The sequence below is a fragment of the Nothoprocta perdicaria genome, unplaced genomic scaffold (genome assembly GCF_003342845.1).
Source record: "Nothoprocta perdicaria isolate Ctin4 unplaced genomic scaffold, notPer1 scaffold_369, whole genome shotgun sequence".
Taxonomy (NCBI): Eukaryota; Metazoa; Chordata; class Aves; order Tinamiformes; family Tinamidae; genus Nothoprocta; species Nothoprocta perdicaria.
The window spans coordinates 479,022-487,526 of record NW_020455609.1 but is presented as its reverse complement, the minus strand read 5'-3'; the positions used below and the strand labels follow the sequence as shown (position 1 = coordinate 487,526).

Sequence of the window (8,505 nt, the reverse complement as noted above, 5' to 3'; positions counted from 1 at the left end):
CTGGCACTGACTGCATCATGCTGCAGCAGGACATTACAGTGTATGCTGGTGTCCACTCCTCCAGCCTGTCCAGGTGCCCCATGAAGGTCAACATACACAGCAGGCACAGGGCCAGTGCCTCCCCAAAGACTCGGTGCTGGGCAGGGATGCTCAGGCACATAGTGCTGCCCATCTGCAGGGTATTTGCTGGCAGATCTCCTCGCCAACAGATACACATGCTGTGCACGGTGCTGTGGAGAGAACACCATTTTCACAGCTGATGCAGTCAGAGCATCAGATCTTGAGGGCACTAATGGGTTGTAATTTCCCTGACTGGCCTCATCTGGAAGTCTCACTCATGCACTCTGGGCCCAGCAGCTCCATTAACCTCAGGTGTGGACTCCTGCTCCTGGCCTTGGCTCTCTTGTAAGTATTTCTGTTCTCACCTCTGCTGTTCTGGGAGGGTGAGTTGTTATTTTTGGTTGGGTTTGGATTGTCCTTGTTGTTGGCCTGTCCTGTTCTTCTAGGACTGTGCCTTTCCTGGGGATGCTGTCTCTGTTGTTGCTTCTTCTGGTCTGCCCATGCTTAGGAGCAGCCCTACTCTTGTTGCTTCTTGACTCAAAAGCCCCTTCCAGAGTCAGCTTCAGAGAAGTTCCTGTGTTGCATGGGGGCCTTGAGCAGATGCTGGTGAGCACTTGAYCAAGGTCTAGATATGTGAGGTTATATCTGTGCTGRCCACAGGCCCTGTGCTTCAGGTACAGGATRAGCTGGGTGCTCACTAAGACTTTCSCAGGAAGAATAGRTGATCCTGGTGGAAACACTTCAGTGCTAATCCTTAACTAGAAATCATTTCTTCAGTATCTGTCCCCACTTGGGGTTAATCATGATTGACCTCCTCCCATTTTCAGAGGTGTAAGACAATTGCTTTTAGCGTCTGGGCTGCCCAGTGGGTGGGAGTGGGGAGGACCCAGATCTGCTCTGTACCTGCTTGTGGGGCTTCTTAAGTGTCAGCTGCTCAAGAATGTAAATGCTGCACATATTAGGTTATTCAGCATTTAGCTCATCCTCTTTTGATCTCTTTTGTGTCTTTTTAAGGCTCTGCATTTGTTTATGTGCCCCCCTCCCCCATTTCTTTCCTTCTTTCCTATTATAACACTAATCATTCCTTTTAGCTTCTAAAGATAGGACAATGTTGTGATAAGGAAAAAATAATTTTGCAGCTTGACCTAAAAATGGGCATGTTTGGCTTTGGTCTGTTCTTGGAATGTGGTTTTCAGAATTAGGCACAACTTCCCAAAATCCAAATGTGGACTTTCCTTGTTCCATGCAGCTAGCGGGGCAACCCCTGAGACAGTTGGTTCCTGTCCCCACTGTGCCATGAGCACTTGGTACTGGTGCTCCTGGACCCCGACAAAATGAGTGGGATGGGTGGGCTGCAGGTCTGATGTGCTTGCATTGGCTTTGATAGCTTTAAGGAGTGTCATGGCAACAGCGTTTGCTAGATGATTAATATTGCACACAGGATTATAGTGCGGGGGTAGAAGACAGTGCTTTAAATATATAAAATAGCCCCTCTGCATGAGCCTGCTTTCCCAGCTGGGTGGGTACTGCTGTGCCTTGGGATCAGCAGAGCCATGGGAAAGGACAGAGGACCTACAGCTCTCTAGCTGACCCTATTCCTAGCATCAGGCTTGGCTTGTGAGCAGCCCTCATCCTGCTTGAGAGGAGCAGGACATTTCCGTGCCGTGCTTCCCAAGCTCCCAGCCAGCAGGGAAGGGCAGGGAGTCAAAGCAAAGGGGGATGATGTGTCCCTCAGACCAGGAGCTGCGGATGCAGGGAGGTGGAGGGACCATGGAAGGGACTCTGGATGGGACCCTGGTACCTTCTCCGCCTTGCAGGAACACGGGGAGATGCCGGCAGTCAYGGGAATGGGGAGAGCCCTTGGAGAGTCAGTTCTTTTGCAGACCAAATCCCTGAGCAGTGGCAAGGGGTAGTTTGTGCAAGCCCTGTGTCTCAGAGCAGTGTTTTGGAGTCAGTATTCCAGTGTTCATGCTTTCCTCTGCCTTTGATGGCATGTTTGTGCCGTGGCTCCTGCATTGGGTTTAGCACCTGTGCAGCCATAAACTCCCTGAAACTAATTCTGCAGAAGCAAAAAGGCATCTGCAGTAAGACCTGGGAGCTGGTCTGACCTAGCCACGTGATGCTAGATGAGAATAACCGTGCAATGGGGTTGTAGCTAGTGGTACAACAGCACTGTGTACTGCAGGTCCTATAGGGCTTCTGGGACCTGTCCTGATTTCCCTGTTCTAGCCAAGTCCAAATAGCATTCAGGTTGAAGCACAGCAAAGGATTCCAGCCAGGTTAGAAACCCTGGCAGGAATTTATTACCTCTTTCATAGGGATATGAAAGAGGAGTTTAGTGAGACTCCCACCTTCTCCCCTGGAATAGGACAATTCCCAGCCACACTCTTTCTTATTGGAAATAGGTTGCGTGGAAGATACCAAAACAAATAAACCCTGGTCCATGGTGCTGTCTTGAGGTAAATACCTTCCTTCAGTCTTTTCCACCCCAGAAACTTCCAGTGACTTCTGGGAGTAAAAACCTGCTCCCAGTCCCTTGGTTTCTGGAGTTGCCTGTTCCCTGGGCCACCACCTAGACCCAACAGCGGCTCTGCTTCTGTGAAGGCAACTTGTGCTGCTCTGGCAGCCTCCTCTTTTGGGGTCCCTGCTGCTTGTTCCCTACTCCAGCCCAGCCCATCCTGTTCTCCAGACGCAGGAAGCATCTCCAGAGCAATGGTGCACCTTCCCACCCTGGATGGGAGCAATTTCTTTCCCTGCAGAGCTTCCAGGCTAACCAAAGAGCAGCAGCAGAAAGGATGGGGTGGGAGGGAAGAGCTGGATTTCCTTCCTGGGAGCCTGGATGGGGGCTTTAACAAAAGAGATAACGCAGTACCATAGTGAAGGGTGAACAAACAAAATGAAGCAGTTCTGCTGTTCATTAATGCACTCTAGGTGTTGGCTTATATAGGAAAGTCAACCTACTATTCCTGTTGGGAGCTGTTAACTTGAATGGCAGTGGCCTACTATAAATGAAGTGGTACTATGCAGACCTGGAAGTAGGAGTGTTAGCTATTGTAATTGCGGCTACAGTAATGAGGGGCTTGGGAATGGGGCTGATAAGCAGCTAGATAATAGACTAATGAGCAGGATGGCTATAGTCTGTCAAATGACTAGCTAAGGCATATGCAGGACCCCTATGGTATTGTATGAGAAGGAAGTGCCGACCAGGAAACAACCAAATACGGCATTTAAAAGATGTATAGGGTGAGCTGAACACTTAATGCTGATAATAATTGGAGCTTGAGAGTGTGCTTAGTGTATGAATAAAGTAATTAACCAATTAAAAATGCACCAGAGAGGCATGATAGAAAATGATAACCAACAGGAAAAATGATTGATGCCCTGTACAGGGAGCTGGAGCACTCGATGTATGTTATTAGGAGAGCTGCCTGGGTTCTTCAGATACAGGCACCTGTGGGCCCACTGGGTGCTCTTTGATCAGTGGTATCCAGCACTGTACTTGCCACCTGCTGTGTTGCCTCTCTGATAAATTGCCTGGAATTAATTCAAAGCCCCTGTTTGTGAGAGGCAAGCTCTGGAAATGCCGGTATCCTCGTTGGCTGGGTTTGAAATGACCAAGCATGTGGAAGGCTCTAGGGTGCAACAGCGAGCGAAGCATTGCCTGAAAGGAGAAGCAGCCAGCGCCACGCGGTACGTGGGGATTAATACAGTGACACACACCTGAATTCTGCTCTTGACAGTTTATTTCTTAAACGCTCGGAAAATAACAGTAGTGGACATGAAGATTGCAAAATAAGGCCTCGAAAGCTAGAGGAGCCAACAGAGAGGGTTGCCTGTATCGCTTTAACTGATGTGATCCCTAAATGAGCATCATGCAGCCTTTATTGTAGGGTATTCCTTTGTTCCTCACTAGATGCAGAAAATTTGGAAYGCAGCTGCTGTGGCATGAAATTAAGTTTATCCTGTGGACTGTAGGACCCTTCATTTGTCACAAAATTGGGAAGGTGTTAGAAGGGAAGGCAGGTCGTTGTGGGAAGGGAAGGAAATAAGTAAAGGAATGCTGCCCTGGAGAACCACATGTTATTTTCGCCTCTGCTATAGTGTTCCCATTTGATAGTGAGGAAGTCATGTATGCCAGATAGTTCACTGGTGATTTCTAATGTGTTTTTATTTCCTGGCATCTGGCTAGAGACCCTACTGCTCAAATTGCTTAAGGCTGAGCAGTCACAGTGCAACTTAAGCCAGTGGGAATCCTTCTCTGAACATACAAGCCATCCCCGTAATAAGCTTGCAAGAGAAAAATCAGGGACTGTTTGTCCCAAATTGGGCATCTGAAAGTAATGGGTCTATTTAATCTTAATAAACTCCTTCACATTGCAGAATCTTGTGCAAATGAATTCATGAATGTCTGAAACGCTCAGAAACCAGAATGATAAGTATCGTAGAAAATCTGGGGAGCACATTAATATTTCTGTTTGTTGCAGAACTAGGATAGTGGGCATTAAAAAAAAGTAGCAAACCACACTGAAAAATGAGAAAGCAAAATACGGGGCAGGTGCTCAGTAAACACCATCTGTAATTCATGTACAAACAGTCTATTTTGTTTTTTGATCTGTTGATTTGGTAACCTCACTGCTGTTTCTGTGTGGATTTTGCTTCATATTAAGGCTGTTTACTGCCTCAAAGGCCAGCAGCCAAAACCATGTTAGCTCTGTGCTGCATCCCTGCCACAGAGCTTATCGTTCAGCAAGAGGACTCCCAAGCTGATGAAGCATCAGTGGGTGCTGAGCCTGTTATCAAGGACTCAGGGTAACCTGCTTGGCTGGTCAGGACCATCCTAACCCCTTTGAGCTCTTGGACTCCGGGTTATTTTATGGCAATGGCGAGTTTGTCCATAGCTCAGTGTAGGAGTGTGCATCACCTGCAATGCAAAACGATTCACAAGCAAATCTGCTTCCTGGGCAGGAGGCCCTGCAGCTGCCAGGTCTCCTTYGGTCTGAGAAGCTGGAACTCCTGACACAAAGATTGACAGATAAGCTTGCCACGTCATGTCTATCAGTGGCAATGTCTGAGAGATATCATGCCTTCTTCACAGAAATGATATCTCCTGGGACATGTGATCAAAGTATTCAGGCTGCACAGCTTCAGTAAATTGCAGAAGTTCAGCCAGAAGTCTGGATGCTTGCTGCTTTCCTCACATCACATAGCCTATTTTATCTGCATTAATATATGGAACATGCACACTGTATATATTATGCTCTAAGATGTATGCTTTCTGCCAGGTCCTTTACAGGCCTAATCAGTGGCAAAGCCAAATACCTGTTTCTCCTTGAGCAGGACCCTCACTTTTGAACTCCTGGAGCTGAGCACCAGCCCTGGCATCCCAAGAGGGCAGCAGTCAGCGAGGGAACAGAACAAACCCTTGCACAAGCAGCACCTACTGCCTGGAGAGCAAGGAGCAGCAGAGGCCAAGCTGCAATTCCCTCCACGGCTGCATCCACAAGGGAGTGCAAGGGAGTCAGACTCTCCTCTTTTTCTTTTCTTGTCCTGTTTTTCCTCCTCTTGGTATTTTGCTGCACCCAGCTTTTGATTTTATCTTTCTGCTCTTTACCTCTCTCACCAAGAAAATGGTCAAGTTGTTGACTCGGAGATATTTATCTGAATACTTCAGCCATTTGAGTCTCCTCACAATATGCCTTGGAGGGCTGAACTGCTGTTATGAGTCTATTACTTCCAAGGGCTTATTAGGCAGCATCCCTCTTCACAGTGAAGCCTGCAGAATGACATCAGACCATGTGGAGAAGGAAAGGGCTGTTTAAGCTAAAGGACGCTATGCTGGTGTGTGACATACCATCTAATGAATGAGATTCTTCTTGCCTGCATGATTAAAAGCTTATAATGCTTCTGCTGCTACTGAAAACAAACCTCCTTGCTTTGTCGCTGAGTGAGTTTGGTCCTGTGAATAAATGAGACCAAGCTCTGGACTTGAAATCCACAGCTTATGAACACAGCACAGATATTAGTCACATTGTTTAATGCAATACTGGAAAGCTTTTGGATGCTTTGGCAAGCACAGTGTGAGTACTTGTACAAACTAGAATAAAGAAGCTCCTTCCTGCAAGCAGTCATGAGCAGGCTTAATGTAATTCACTTTCTAGCAGAGAGGAAGTCTACCCGACCCACTCTTTTTCTCTCTCCCTCTCCATTGAACGAGTTTGATATCTATGTTATTGAAGAAAAGTCAAGTCAAAAAGAAGTGGTTTGTATTTATGTCCTGTTTCAGAGAAAAATGCTTAAATTTAAAGCAATCACTGGTGTTATGTGTTTGCACAAGTGCTTTGTTTTATAGGGATGAAGGTCTGGATCTAAAAAAAAATGGTTTGGGAACCTAAAGGAGCACTGGGAGATGGATTTAATCCCAAAAGCTCCTCAGTCCTGACAGAGCCGAACATCTTGGTACCATCCAGGGCAGCAGAGGATCTAGGAAGCAGATTTTCCTCTGGGCTGCTCTCAGAGCATGCCCAGGTGTTTGGTTACACCACAAAATGTCCTCTGATCTGTGGTGGACACAAGTAGGTGTCTTGAAAATAACAGGGTCTGCCAAAAGGGAAGTGTGGGATCCTGGTGAGTGCAGGGTAAGGACAGTGGATGGGCTCTGGGGCCTCCACTGCCTTTATTGGTTATGGCTTAATAATGAGTCATGTCGTGCGATTACATGAGATAATAATAAAACTGTACTGCTAATAATGCCAAGAATAACCACAAATGTTCTTGCAAAGGATAATGAAGTCCAAAAGACTGTGATGAAGCATTTTGTGGGCACCCCGGGGCAGAGGGCTCTGCTGACCGTACTGTCTCACTGAACATGCTTTCTCCCTCCCCGCTGCCGTCTTGAGATCAGCTACAGCACACACATAAACTATATCCTTAGGGTCATAGCTGCCTGCATGGCTGAACCTCAGCCTCTCCATTTACACTCATCCGTGTCCACAATCCTTCCCCACCTCCATGTGGGTATTCCAAGCCTGCAGAGCGCATCTTCTGCTGTGGCTGCATCCTGCCTATGAGCAGGGACGGTGTCCAACCAGTTCCCATGGAGGCCTGCCAGAGGGTTTTGTGAGGACGACTGGATTAAAAAAGATCTCTATTGTGAAAAATGTCAATATTTACATTCTCCAAGTTAAGTTGTTCTTTTTATGACTTTCTCCCATAAGTGCCTGTTATACTGTTTTGAAAAGACACGGACCTAAGAGCAACACAAGCAGGAACTGACAGAATTAATAAAAGAGAGGCTGGGACTTATGAAAATAAGATGATATTAACAAGATAATTATCTCTCATCAAATTAGTCCAGAGGGAGCCAAGCCAAGCTCCACTCAGTAGCCTGGAAGGAAAGGAACTGGCAGGGGAAGCTATTTGTAGAACAACAATAGAAATACTCTGCCCTTCTCTAGGAAAGGGCTCGGAGCAGTGAGACACTACCGTGATAAGCACTTCATAAATGCAGATAGGGGGAAGCTTTTGTCTGAGCAACTTGGAGCGTTTTCCACTGAGGAATTGCACCTCCCCAGTCTGCTGTGGGAGCTGGGGCTGACGGAAGGACCACACGTCCCTGAAGGAGCCTGCAGAGAGTGGTGCAGAGCATCCAGATGCCCASGCTGAGCATCTGTGCTTCCCTCTCCGTGGGGTTGCTTGCTCACCCTCACCCAGGTTTCCATAATTTTTGTGTCTCCATCCTTTTTCCTTGCATTTTTTTCCCTCTCTTCTTCTGAGGTGTGCAGAATTTGTTTCTATCCATATGCATCACCTATGCCTGTCTGGATTTAACCTGGATTTAGTCTCATTGGAGAGCTCGCACTGCTTTAATCTCTTTCTTTTTTTTTTTTTCTCTCCCGCTTTTAACAAAACAAAACAAAAAGACTCGGTATAAAGACCTGTGTTAACACACCTTGTCTGATTATGGAGGATCTGAGCACACAGCAAGCAGGAGATTCCAGGCAAAGTTCTCCATGTAAATAATGCCGGGGAGAGCGCGCGCTGCTGTGGCTGCTCTCTGCTCCGCTCCGGGCTCCGGCGCTGCCGGAGCTCAGCAGGGCTCTGCTCCCCGGAGGCTGCCGGCGCGGGAAGCACCGGCAGCAGCAGCCTTAAAAACCCGGGGAAGGAGGGAGCTCAGCGACCTGCAGCAAGAAGCTGCTCAGAGGGCTTGGTATTCCTGCATCCAAGTATTTCCCATGCTGGGATCCCAAGCCCAGGCTTTTCCTGATGCAAAATCCTGCTTGGGGTGCATGAGCATCCTCAATGCCGAACAAGCTCTGCAAGGTTCAGAAAGTCTGCATTTTCCTATGCTTTCTCAGGCTTTTAAAACAAAGACTTCTCATGTTTGTAATTATTCTGCTGTGTTGTGTTTCAGGCATTTTAAGTGACTTAATTTCCATTATTTGTAAC

At 47.3% G+C, this 8,505-nt stretch overlaps 1 long non-coding RNA gene across 1 annotated transcript; it reads left to right on the top strand.

Annotated features, from left to right (window-relative positions):
* Window positions 1-373: 373 nt before the first annotated feature.
* Window positions 374-6,015, top strand: LOC112951739. The gene is made up of 2 exons (XR_003250272.1): window positions 374-405; window positions 5,398-6,015. It is a non-coding gene; the product is annotated as an uncharacterized LOC112951739 (long non-coding RNA).
* Window positions 6,016-8,505: the final 2,490 nt, after the last annotated feature.